This window comes from Physcomitrium patens, chromosome 13 (assembly GCF_059467195.1).
Source record: "Physcomitrium patens ecotype Gransden chromosome 13, ASM5946719v1, whole genome shotgun sequence".
NCBI classification, from domain to species: domain Eukaryota; kingdom Viridiplantae; phylum Streptophyta; class Bryopsida; order Funariales; family Funariaceae; genus Physcomitrium; species Physcomitrium patens.
In genome coordinates, this window is record NC_143422.1 from 15,358,922 (window position 1) to 15,373,331 (window position 14,410).

The following is a 14,410-nucleotide window of genomic DNA, read 5'->3' on the forward strand; positions in this document are numbered from 1 at the left end:
TAATTTGAGGTTAAAAAGTTGAAAAAAGCTTTATATCCACCTTTAGAAACTTGAATAGGATTCTCTAAAATCTTAATATAAATTGAGTCCCCCTATTCGATATAATATCCTTTGGCAATCCATGTTAGCGATAGATATTGTCAATGAAAAGCTTAGCTATTTCTTCACCTATGATAGATTTTGTATATACTACAAAATGTGCCATCTTGGTAAAATGATCTACTATCAAAAATATAGAGTCATAAAAACCTGAGATTAGAAGATCCGTGATGAAATCTATAGAAATAGAAGACCATGGTTGTTCTGGAATGGATAACAGCTGAAGAAATCCGTAAGGTCGATGATGAGGAATTTTTGATCTTGAGCAAACATCACAAGATTGTACAAAATCTTTGACTGCCTTCTACATTTGCGGCCACCAAAAATCCCTGCATATTAGTTCCAAAGTTTTATTGTACCTAAAATGTCCTGCTGTTGGAAAGTCATGACGAGCTTGAAGAACACGTAATTCAACTTCACCTTCTGGAACATATAGGCGTCTTTTGAAATATAATAGATTACTCTTGAATTCAAACTTGGAAGTATCATGGGACTTAGACAAAGTATCCTTGATATCTTAAACAAGAGGATCACAGCACATGTTTGATTGAATTTCCTTCACAAATGTTAGTTTATAGCTCAAAGATGAAAATGCTCGAGCTTGAAGAGAATTGATCTTTGTTGATCAAAAGATATATCTCCTTCTTTTGGTGTAAGATAAAAATATCTATAAATAGTATTCAATAGATCTTATTATTTTTTGAGTTGATAAGTGATCTTGAAATTAAATCTAGATAAAAACATGCTCCAATAGGCTTGACAACGATTCCAGACACGTACTGACATGAAGTACTCAAGGTCCTTATGGTTTGTATACATAGTAACTGGACTTGAGGTACCTTCTAGATAATGATGCCATACTTGAAATGAATCCACGATTGCAATGAACTTTTTGTCATGGATTTCATGATTAATCTCGGCTGCTGAAAATTTCTTCAAATAGAAAGCTATTGGTTGGAGTTTGTCATTTGCTCCCATTTGCGACCACATGACACCTATAGCAAAATCTGACACATTTGTTTTTAAAAAATAATGCCTTGGAGAAGTCAACGTAATATAAAATTGGTATAGAAATACACTCCTTCATTAAAGTATCAAATGATGCTTCTGCTTCTTTATTCTACTCAAGTTTGTCTTTACAAGTCAAACGTATAAGTGGAGCTGCAACTTGAGAAAAATTCTTAATGAAGATTTGATAGTAATTAACAAAGCCCAAAAAATATTACACATCTCATATTGTTTTTGAAATCTTCCAATCTACAATAGTTTGAATCTTCTTAGGATCCATCATAAGGCCTTTGTTGGAAATGATGTATCCTAAAAAGTCAACTTGAGTAGTAAGGAATATACACTTTTTCAACTTAGCATATAATCCTGCATCTCTAAGTTTCTGTAAGATGCAGCAAACATGAAGCTCATATTCTTCTGTGTTCTTAGAGTAGATTAGAATGTCGTCTAAATAGTAAACAACAAAATCATCTAAAAATTCACAAAAAACATCATTCATAAGATGTTAAAAAGCGGTTGATGTATTAGTGAGTCCAAAAAGCATGACATTATATTTAAAATATCCATACCTAGTTCAAAAAGCAATCTTCCATTCATCTCCTTCTTTCATAAAAATTAAGTTGTATGCTCCTCATAGATCTATTTTGGTATAGATCTTTGCTTGATTGAATTGGTCAAGAAGTCCTAAAATCAAAGCCAAAGGATACCTCTTTTTTATGGTGATCTTATTGAGTCCTCGATAATCCACACACATTCACAAAGTTCCGTCTTTCTTCTTCAAAAATAAGATAGGAGCCCTGGCTAGAGATTTAGAATGGCATATGAAGTTCTTTGCCAAATTTTTATCAATGTATTCTTTTAATACAACCAATTCATTTTGTGATAAGTTGTAGATTGATCCGAATGGTGGTTGAGCTCCTTCTTGTAGATCAATTGAACAATCATGAAGTCGATACTCGGGGAGAATATCTACATTCTTATTTTCAAAAACATCTTGAAATTCTTGATATTGGTTATGAATACCACTCGATTTTATTTCACCATTAGAATGGATGTACTATATTGTCATGGACATATGCATGTAAGCCAATAATTATATGTATAAATAAGTAGAAGTAAGTAAAAATAGATAAAAGTAAGTTAATTCTATAGTATTTGATATGGAAGCTTCCTAGAAGCTTCATAGATGCTTCTTTGACTTTATAGGTATCTTTAATTGATTTTTTGGAATTAAAAACGTGGTCAATAAATTGGCCATGTGCCACACATGTTGTTAGCTTGAAGACCAAGCTATCTATGTAGCCCACACGTAGAAAAACTTGCCTTGTAAGTCAAGGCATGTGTCATACAAATTCAACACATATTGGAGGTCCTATAGAACGTCACCATGTAGCCCCTAGTTAGATAGTATATATAGAGACAAGAATGAAGCCTTCTTCACTCTTGTCAACTCTTTTCTTGCTTCCAGTCTAGTTTCAAGGATCTCTAATTTTCTTGGCATTTAGCAATAGCCATTTCAATTTCTTTCTTAATATATATATCAAGTTATTTCTATTTTTTCATCTTTCTATGAGAGAAGTCTCACTTGTTCATTTGTCTTTATCATGTTTTTGTCCTTGACAGATTGATAAGAGTGTAGAAACAATATCAGAGCTTTGTCTAATCTTGATTAAGAGTAGATTATCCCTTTTTCTTGATAAGACACAAGCATATTAGAAGTTGCGGATTACCCTCTTCTAAACTCATATTGTCCTTAGTATTTTCTTTGTTCTCAAGTCCTTTCTTCTATTTGTCTTGAGCGATATTAGACATCTTCTCTTTTCTAAGTGTTATCATGGTAAAACTTGTTGAAATGAAGAGTGCAATGGCACAAATACAAAAGCAATTGAGGGAGTTAATGCTTGCGATGCATCAACTCAATTTACCACCACAAGAAATAACAAGATTGGCAGGAAGTGAAGATATAGAAATGATTGGAGCTGCTTCAACATCTGCACCAAATCATGTCCCTTCTCCTATAGTGGAACGTCCTTCTAGTGTTAGAGAACCAAGAATAGCCCTACTCGAGAAGTTTGATGGCACTAGATCCAAGTTTCGAGGATTTATCAATCAAGTATAACTTGTGATTGAACTTCAACCCCAAAGCTATCCAACTCGAAGATCACAAGTTAGATTCATTGGTACACTTCTTTCAGGTTCAGGACTATAGTAATTTTCATCTTTTCTTGAATGACAAGATCCAATATTGGATAATCTAGAGGCTTTTTTGGTAGAATTTTGATCCATGTATGGAGAACATAATGGAATTTGTGTTGCAACCAATAAGATCCGTATTTTACGACAAGAAAATTGATAAACAACATTGTATGCTTTATAATTTTGACAACTTGCAATTGATATCAAGTAGGATGATAGTACATTTATTAGCCAATTTTTCTACAGATTACAATATGAGGTAAAAAAATTAATGTTCAATTTACCTCATCCTCAAACATTGAGTCAAGCTATTGACTTTGCTGTGAAGTGTGACAATCGCCTTTTTGAATTTCGATCTGAGAACCGTACAGGTGGACCTCAACGTTACTATAATTCAATGACAATACCAACACCTCTTTAACACATACATTTGGAAGTAGAGGATATGCAAATTGATGCAGTATATTTCAAACCTCTTATTGAGTAAGAAAAGACTCGTCATCGTCAAGAAGGATTGTGCACATATTGTGGAGAACCTAAGCACAATGCTCAACATTGTCCAAAGAAGCATTGCTGTCATGATGTAACATGATTAATAAATGAAAGAGTGTAGAAATTAGTATAATTTAAGAGATCTTAATTCAAAGTATTAGAACAAATTATCTTAAAAATATAGTTAATAGCCAAAGGGGTAGAAAAATTAAAAGGTACCAATGCTGTCTTTTAGAAAGGTGACTTCTACTTACTTTGTAGTACCATAAGTAAGGAAAATCAAAGTATATTGGAAAAATAAATGATATAGGAATCTTTACAAGAAAGTTAAGAATAAATTCTAGAAAAAATTTATTTAGAAAAACTAGATATTGATACCCGAAGAAGGCCGGTTATGAACCAAGGTCGAAATCAGACCCTGAGGCACAAAACCGAGTCTCAACGATGACTCCGAGACTCTTTGGTAGATCAGAGAGTGGAGTCAGAGAGAATATTAGATAAGATTTCTATGGGCAGTGATTTTGGGTGATTTGGAGTTGATATGAATTTGTAAGAGCTTTGCAAAGTTGAGGTTTTTTTCGGATGACTTGGGTTTTATGAAATAAAATAGGGTTTATGTTTTGAGTGATTTCGAGAGTTTTGTCGCAGATGTACAGGTGATATTTTTGGATTCATGGTTAGAGTTGTGTTAAATACATGTTGTGAATTTGAGCTTGATGTAACAATTAAACTGAGAGATATTGAGGTTTAAGTGAGTCAAGGTCTCAGAAAGTAGAATTTTAGGTCTAGTGAGAGTTTTTAAGATTTCATGCAATCTACTAGTTGGATTGGAGTAAAACTTATGTCAGAGGATATTAGTCTTGTTTTCCTATGTTCGTGAGAAATTTGAAACCAATCAAATGGCGCAAAGAAGAGAAATTGGCTCTGGAAGGTTGGCAACAAGATTGGAGAAGGAGGCCAGCTAACACCCAAACACATTTTTGAGGTTTTCGTCAATTTGGTACCTTTGATCCTTTTCAAAAAAATTTGCTTGTTTTGAACTTGATTTTTAAGAAGTGTGCAAATTTTGAATTGAGATCAATGGTTTATTCATTAGATATTGAGGTTTAAATATGTCATAGGAATTACTAGGATTTGGATTAGGATTTGGCTAGGGTTCGGTTTAGGGTTTGGATTAGGATTTGGATTAGTGTTTGGATTAGGTTTTAGGATTTGGTTAGGGTTTGATATAAGGTTTGGATTAGGATTTGGATTAGGGTATGGTTAAGGTTTGATTTAAGGTTTGGTTTACGGTTTAGGATTTGGATTAGAGTTTAGGATTGGATTAGGATTTGGATTAGGATTTGGATTAGGATTTAAGATTTGGTTAGGATTTGATTTAGGGTTTGGATTAGAGTTTGATTTAAGGTTTGGTTTAGGGTTTAGGATTTGGATTAGAATTTAGGGTTGGATTAGGATTTGGATTAGGATTTAGATTAGGATTTGGATTAGGGTTTAGGGTTTGGTTAGGGTTTGATTTAGGATTTAGATTAGGATTTGGTTCGGATTTGATTTAAGATTTGGTTTAGGGTTTGATTTAGGATTTGGTTTAGGATTTAGGATTTAGAATAGGGTTTAATTTAAGATTTATTTAGGATTTGACTAAGGGTTTAGGAATTATTAGGGTTTAAGATTTAATTAGGTTTGGTCTAAAGTTGAATGAAATTCAATAGGGTTTTAACTAGAATTAAATTAAGGTTGAATTGACATATATTTGAGTAAAATTTGTGATCATTCTAATATTTCTTTAAGAATTTTATTGTTTGTTTGAAATTTCTTTGAGTTGTTTTGAATTGGATTACGTTTGTTTACCATTATTATAGTCTAATTAGAGCATTGTTAGTATTCTATTTAGAATTTTGTTATCACAATTTCTATTCTTCCTTCTACAGCCAGGTATCCGGAGCATTCTCAAGCAAGATTTCACACATTACGACAACGCAACCATAAAAAAAGGGGTACGTCAATCAATGAAGATAGCATGTCAAAAAATGAACTTGTCCAGCTATATTAGGGACCGTGCGGTTGGAACCTTGTACAATGCCTAGTGAAGGTCCTATCCTCTCCTCAGAACCCTCTCCATGTTTTACAATAAATGTTATTCTAGGACCTAAATATTTCAAAGCCTTTGCCTTGCTAGATTCAGAAGCCTCAGCATGATTCTTAGATGAAAAATTTGCTAAAAGACATAGCATATTTTTAGCCAAGAAAACTAAACATGTTCATGTAGAAGTCATAGATGGTCATCCATTGTCTTCAAGACATGTTACTCATAAAATCCTTCCTATAGAAATAGCAACTAATGGTCATAGTAGCTTTATAATATTTAATATTATTAGATCTTCTTCTAATCCAATCATTTTAGGTTTATCATGGCTATGAAAATATAATCATAAAATAGATTGGACTTCTTGTAGTCTTGACTTTGCTAAAAGTATAACTCAGAGTGTAGTTAATCAAGTAGAAAGTCATAAGTTTAGTATAATTAAACATATATTTATAGGTGCAAGTGCTTTCTTGCATGCTGCAAAAGATGGATCACCTAGTGTCATTTATGCGACACCTGTTTCTATTGGTGGAAAGACTTTAAGTGGCATTCCTAGCCAATATCAAGATTTTCAAGATGTATTTGAGAAAAAAAATGTGGATACTCTTCCAAAACACCGTTCCTATGAGTGCTCAATTGACCTTCAAGAAGGAGTACAACCGCCATTTGGAACAATCTACAATTTATATCAAAATGAGTCAGCTGAACTCAAGGAGTATATTGAAGAGAATTTGGTCAAGAATTTCATACACCATTCCAAATCTCCGACAAGAGCTCCAATTTTATTTGTAAAGAAAAAAGATGGATCATTGCAAATGTGTGTTGATTATCGAGGACTCAACAAAATCACTATCAAAAACAAGTACCCGCTACCTTTGATATCTGGACTTCTTGATCAGTTGAATCAAGCTAAGATCTATAAAAAATTAGATCTACGGAGAGCATACAATTTAGTACGCATCAAAAAAAGAGATGAATGGAAGAGTGCGTTTCAAACAAGGTATGGACATTTTGAATACACCGTCATGCCTTTTGGACTTACAAATGCACTAGCAGCATTCCAACATCTAATGAATGATGTCTTTTGGGAGTTTTTAGATGATTTTGTTGTATGTTACCTAGACGACATCTTAATCTATTCTAAGATCCCAAAAGAACATGAACTTCATGTTCGCCAAGTATTACAAAAACTAAGAGATGTAGGACTTTATGTCAAGATAAAAAAGTGTCTATTTTATACTACTCAAGTCGACTTCTTAGGATACATCATTTCAAATGATGGACTTATGATGGATCCTAAGAAAGTTCAAACTATTATGGATTGGAAGATTCCAAAAATAATAACAGATGTCCAATGTTTTTTGAGATTTGCCAACTACTATCGAATCTTCATCAAAGTCTTCTCTCAAGTTGCAGCTCCACTTATACGTTTGACTTGCAAAGACAAACTTCAATGGAATCAAAAAGTAAAAGTGGCATTTGAAGCTTTGAAGACAACCTTTGTTTCTGCACCAATCTTGTATCGCGTCGATTTTTTTAAGCCATTTTTTATGAAAATAGATGCATCAAACTTTGCTTTTGGTGCAGTATTGTCACAAATGGGAATAGATGATAAACTTCACCCAATAGCTTTTCATTCCAGAAAATTTTTAGCAGCCGAGATCAACTACGAGATCTATGACAAAGAACTTTTTACATTCATGGATTCTTTTCAAGAATGGTGCCATTATCTAGAAAGTGCTTCTAGCCCAGTCATAGTATATACAGATCACAAGAACCTTGAATATTTTATGTCAGCACGTATTTTGAGTCGTCGTCAAGCCCATTAGAGTATGTCTTTGTCAAGATTTGAATTCAAGATTACTTATCGACCAAAAAAACAACAAGATTTGTCAGATGCACTCTCCAGATAATCTTATCTTGCACCAAAGGAAGGAGATGCTGCTTTTGATCAACAACAAATAATTCTCTTGAAGCTAGGGCATCTTCATCTTCGAGCAATAAAATCAACACTAACTGTTGATTCAACTTTCATTAAGCAAGTTCAGTCAAGTATGTCTTCTGATCCTTTTATTCGTGATATGAAGTAAAATCTTTCAAAGTCTCATAATACTTCTAAGTTTGAATTCAAGAAGAATCTACTATATTTTGAAGGATGCCTATATGTTCCAAAAAGTGAAGTTCGATTATCTATTCTTCACGCTCGATTACGTGTTCTTCAAGCTTGTCATGTCTTTCTAGATGTAGGACATTTTGGGTACAATAAAACTTTAGAACTAATATCCAGGGACTTTTGGTGGCCACAAATGTGGAAAGCAGTCAAAGTATTTGTACAATCTTGTGATGTTTGCTCAAGATCAAAAATCCCTCATCATCGACCTTACCGACTTCTTCACCCATTATCCATTCTAAAACAACCGTGGAATTTTATTTCTATGGATTCCATCACGGAACTTCTAATCTCAGATTCTTATGACTCTATATTTGTGATAGTAGATCATTTTACCAAGATGGCACATTTTGTACCACGTACAAAATCTATCACAGGTGAAGAAACAGTTAAGCTCTTTTTTAACAATATCTATCGCTATCATGGATTATCCAAGGATATTATATCAAATAGGAGAACTCAATTTGTATCAAGATTTTGGCGGACTCTTTTCAAGATTTTAAAAGTGGATATAAAACTATCTTTGGTATTCCATCCTCAAACTGATGAACAAACGGAGTGTCTTAATTAAATTTTGGAGTAGTATTTAAGATGTACTATTAATTACCAACAAGATGATCGGACAACTCTTTTGTCATTGGCAAAATTTGCTTACAATAACACGGTACATTCTTCTACAAAATAAACACCTTTCTTTACTATTTATGGTTATCATCCACGACTTGATACTTTTGACTTTTCAAAAGTTGATAATCCTATTGCAAAAGATTTGACAATTCATTTGTCAGAGCTACATGCAACAATGAAGGCGCAGTTAAAAGAAGCTCAAGAACAACAAAAGGTCAATGTGGATGTCTATCGAAAAGAACAACCACCATTTCACATGGGTGATAAGGTATGATTAGTTTGTCATAATATCAAGACCACTCGTCCTTATGACAAATTGGACTATCGAAGGCTTCGACCATTTTCTATTTTTACACAAATCAATCCAGTTGCATATCATTTACATCTACCTCAGTCAATAAAAATCCATCCAGTGTTCCACGTGTCTCTTTTTGAACCATACAAGACAGTGGACATACCAAGAAGAAGACAAACTCCACTTCTTCCTATAGAAGTGGAAAATAATGAAGAGTTTGAAGTGGAAGAAATCTTAGATTCAAGGTGGCACCAAAATAAATTAGAATATCTTGTCCATTGGCACGGATATGATAATAGTGAATGTACATGAGAGCCAGTAAAGAAACTTACAAATGTAGCAAAAGCGGTGGAGGCTTTTCATCGATTATATCCATCAAAATCAAGATGAAAATCTTCTTTATAAAAGAAACAACTTCTAGCCAAGCTAACATTCTACTTTCAATACTTGTTTGTAGCTTCTTTGTAGTTGTGATGCTCAAAAAATGGAGAATGAACAACCAACATATTCAACTCAAGACTCTTTGTTTGCTTACCTGCCAGACGAGGCATTACGATTGTCACAACTTTCGAGACGACGCAATCAAGATGAAGAACTTCCAGAACCACATGTTCTTTTTCGAATAGCTGGCGAGATACAATGCGTTTGGTATCACGATTTGGGAAGGGACTGCCGATGTTTGGTGATTTTGCTAGAGGTAGGAACAACTCCTAATGGTGTTCCAAATGTTCTATTCGAAGGAAGTTATGAAGGCCTCAACAATGATCAAATAATTGGGTGATCTTCCTGCCCTGCTATGGGACACTACCGATGGTTGAGAGGCCCTATCAATCATCTTCGAGGAGAACAAAGATCAGAATATGTGGCAAATATAATTTGTCGCATCATAAATTTCTTCAACATATGATTACCACTCTTCGTGAAACTCGTCCTTAGAAAGAAGGGTAAGGTCACAGGCATATGCATGTAAGCCAATAATTACATATATAAATAAGTAGAAGTAAGTAAAAATAGGTAAAAATAAATTGATTCTATAGTATTTGATATGGAAGCTTTATAGAAGCTTCATAGACGTTGCTTTGACTTTATAGGTGTCTTTAACTGACTTTTTGGAATTAGAAACGTGGTCAACAAGTTGGCCATGTACCACACATGTTATTAGCTTGAAGATCAAGCTAACTATGTGCCCACACCTGGAAAAACTTGCCTTGTAAATCAAGGCATGTATCCTATAAAATCAACACATATTGGAGGTCCTATAGAACGTTGCCATATAGTCCCTAGTTAGATAGTATATATAGAGACAAGAATGAAGCCTTCTTCAATCTTGTCAATTCCTTTCTTGCCTCCAATCTAGTTTCAAGGGTCTCTAATTTTCTTGGCTTTTGATAAGAGCCATTCTAGTTTCTTTCTTAATATATATATCAAGTTATTTCTATTTTTTCATCTTTCTATGCGAGAAGTCTCACTTGTTTATTTTTCTTTATCATGTTCTTGTCCTTGACACATATATAGCAAAAGATGATCCTTCTTTTGTAGCATGCATGAAAGCTTTTGCACGTACTAGTTAAAGTTTGGACGCACTAGACTTATATACTTCTACTTTACTAATGAGATCTTAGATTATACTATTACGAAAGTTAAGGTTACGAGAAATCCAATCTATTTGAGGATTATATTTTTTTAGCCATGATAATCCTAAAATAACCGGATTAGAAAAAGATTTTATTACATTAAATATTACTATATTGTTATGATCTTTAATTGCTACATTTAAAGGAATAATTTTATGAATAATATTTCTAGAAGACAATGAACGACCATTTATACCTTCTATATGTACGGATTTAACTTTCTTCACTAAAGGTATTTTTTGATTTTTGGCAAAATATTCATCTATAAAACATGTTGAGGCTCTTGAATCTAACAAGGTAAAGACTTTTTCATTATTAGATCCTAAATATACTTCTATTATAAAATAAGGTAACGGATCTCAGGAGAGGATAGGACCTTTACTAGGTGTTGCTAATGATTTTGGCCATACAGTCCATATTGTAGCTAGAGAAACTCGTTTTCTAATACATTATCTTCTTTGATAATTGTGCTCCTCATTTTATAATTGTATTGCTTCTTTGGACAATGTTGAGCAGTGTGCTTAACTTCTCCATAATATAAAGACAACATGTCATGGACACAGAAATATAGGCTCGAGATCTAATAAGAAATTCAAGAAGAACTGGCAAGAACTAGATTAATCAGATGAATACAAGAACAACACCAGAGAGGTGAGCTAGAGCTCTAAGAGATGTGTTGTTGAGACTGAAGAACTCTTCAGCCTCGATTCCCATATATACTCCTATTTAGGAAGTTTCTCAAGCAACTTCTACCAACTAGGAAGCTTCTCAAGCAACTTCCACCAACTATAAAGCTTCTAGAAGGTTTCAGAGACTTGCTTCTAGAAGGTTCTAGAAACTTGTCTCTAGCAGGTTCTAACGACTATGTCCCTAACATCACTCCCTCCTTTATCTTCGAGGTCTCTGAGAAGCAATATTATTATTAATCACTACCAACACAAGAAAATGAAGATGTGTCGCATAACGTCTGCTATGAACTCCAACTGTTGTTCACGAGGTAAGTGGTTCATCGGCCCTTGAAGATAACGGTAGAGGCCCACGCCTTCGACTTCTGACCAAGCATGAACTTCCGTGTCTTCATTGTAAAATTTTCTTGCAAATACGCCTTCTGGCTGACCATCGTAAGCAGGCTCAAATTCAAATACAATCACCAGTGATCGGTTATTTGATATCATCCGTCCTCATCGTGGTATAGGTAATTCTTCATCTTGGGGTCGCCTTCGTGAGTTAGTCGATTGAGATAATCTGATTGGCATAATATCTATCTCTTGGCTATCCATATCAGAAGGCTATTGAAAAAATTCTACTTTATCAACTACGAGTTTTGGTGGTGCTCTCCCCCTTTCTTAAATTCTTAGATGAGCAAGCTTCACAAAGAAGCTATTGTCAAACCGGCTTAGATTTATGAGGATGTTTTTGATGAAACTCCTATACCTTTTGTAGCGCATTAGCAAGATTTTCAGCTGGTTCCCACATTCGCTCATTAATATCGTAGCCGCACCAATGAACAAGATACTCCAACTTGTCCCACCTTTGTCGAGAATCCAATACCTTTTCGACCTTGTATTCCTTGTGGTTTTCGATCTCAATACTAGGTGGCGGACATTGCACTCTTCCAGGAAAGAATGACTCTCGATAAGGCTCCAACAGAGAAACATCAAAGACTCAATGTACATTCATAGAATCCGGTATTTCCACACGGTACGCCATTGGATTGATTTGCTTCTAGATGATAAATGGTCCCAATCTTCGATAGTCCAACTTATCACATGGTCGCTTGGTCTTGATATTCCGTTGAAGAAGCCATGCTTTATGTCCAATTTTGAAAGTAGGTGCTTGATTTTGAAATCTATCTGCAGACGCCTTGTAGGATTCTTGAGCGGATTGTAATTGAAGCTTCAACGTACTTTGAAGCTCTAATAGTTGCTTTGCAAATCCTTCAGCTATTGGATTATTATTTATTGACGGACTCAATAAATCAAGCTTCGGATGATACCTATAGTTGGAAAAGAATGGTGTGTATTGAGTCGACGCATAGAGGATGTTGTTATATGCAAACTCGGCTAGCGACAGATATGCAATTCAATCGTCTTGCTGATAGTTGATGCTGCATCATAAGTATTGTTCCAAGACTTGGTTCACCCATTCCGTTTGGCCGTCAGTTTGAGGATGAAAAGTCGAAGAAAGCTTGATATTCACCTTCAGTATCTCAAAAAGAGATCTCTAAAACTTTGATACGAATTGAGTTCCTCGATCTGATACGATATCATCTGGTAGTCCATGATATCGATACACATTATCGAGAAAGAGCCTTGTTGGGACTCCATTGGACGATGTCTTCTTGCAAGGAACAAAGTGTGCCATCTTTGTAAGTTGATCTACCATGAAAAAGATGTTGTCAAATGAGTTTGATGATGGCAGGTCCGTGATGAAGTCCATGGAAACTGAAGACCATGGTCGATGTAGAATCAGTAATGGTTGTAGAAGTCCATAAAGGCGATGTCGAGGATTCTTGGATCTTGAATAAATATCGCAAGAGAGGAAAAAATCTTTCACATCCTTCCACATTTAGAGCCACAAAAAATCTCGAGAAATAAGCTCCAAAGTCTTGTTGAATCCAAAATGTCCCGCAGTTGGAAAATCGTGGCGAGATTGAAAAACTCGAAGTCGTGCTAGTCCATTTGGAATATACAACCGCTCTTCAAAGTATAAAAGATCTCCCTCCACCTTGAACTTGTCGTCATTGATACGCTGCTTGATATCAATGGCTACTGGATCTTCAATGGTCACGGCACGTACCTGGTTCATGAAGTCAGCATCAATTGGCACAATAGTAGCGCAAAGCCAAAATTGCTCTAGCTTCAACAACGTCGTACATTGTGGATCAAACGCTACTTCTCCAGCCTTTTGTATAAGATATGATCTCTTCGATAAGGCATCAAATAGTCCTTGTTGCTTTCCAGGTCGATAAGTGATAACAAAATTGAATCTAGATAGCAACATTCTCCACCGAGCTTAACGTCGTTTTAGAACTCGAGCTGACATGAAATACTCCAAATTCTTGTGATCAGTGTATATGGTCACTGGGTGTACAGCTCCTTCAAGAAAGTGACGCCATTCTTGGAAAGAATCCACTATAGCAAGAAGTTCCTTATCGTGGATCTCATAATTGATTTCAACAGCAGAGAACTTTTGAGAATAGAATGCAACCGGATAGAGCTTTTTGTCTTCTCCCATTTGTGAAAGTACAGCTCCTAAAGCAAAATCCAAAGCATCAGTTTCTAAATAAAAGGCCTTTGTAAAGTCTAGATGTACCAAGTTTGGAGCAATAGTAAATGCGGTCTTCAGGTCTTGAAATGCCTTCTCCGCTAGAGGTCCCCATTCCAGCTTATCCTTGCATGTCAACCGAGTGAGAGGAGCAACAACTTGAGAATAATTCTTGATGAAGATCCGATAGAAGTTGGCAAAACCAAGAAAAAACCTTACATCTCTAATCGTCTTCTGAACCTCCCAAGACACGATTGCTTCCACCTTCTTGGGGTCCATCTTCAAGCCTTCCGTAGTCACAACGAACTCTAGAAACTCCATCTCTATTTGGTGAAATAAACACTTCTCCAACTTGGCATATAGTCCTTGCTTGCGTAGTTTCTCCAAGACCAAACAAACATGCTTTTCATGCTCTTCTTCGTTTTTGGAGGATATCAAAATATCATCCAAATAGATGACAACAAAATCATCAAGGTGCTCTCGGAAAATATCGTTCATCATATGTTGAAAGACTGCTAGAGCATTGATAAGACCAA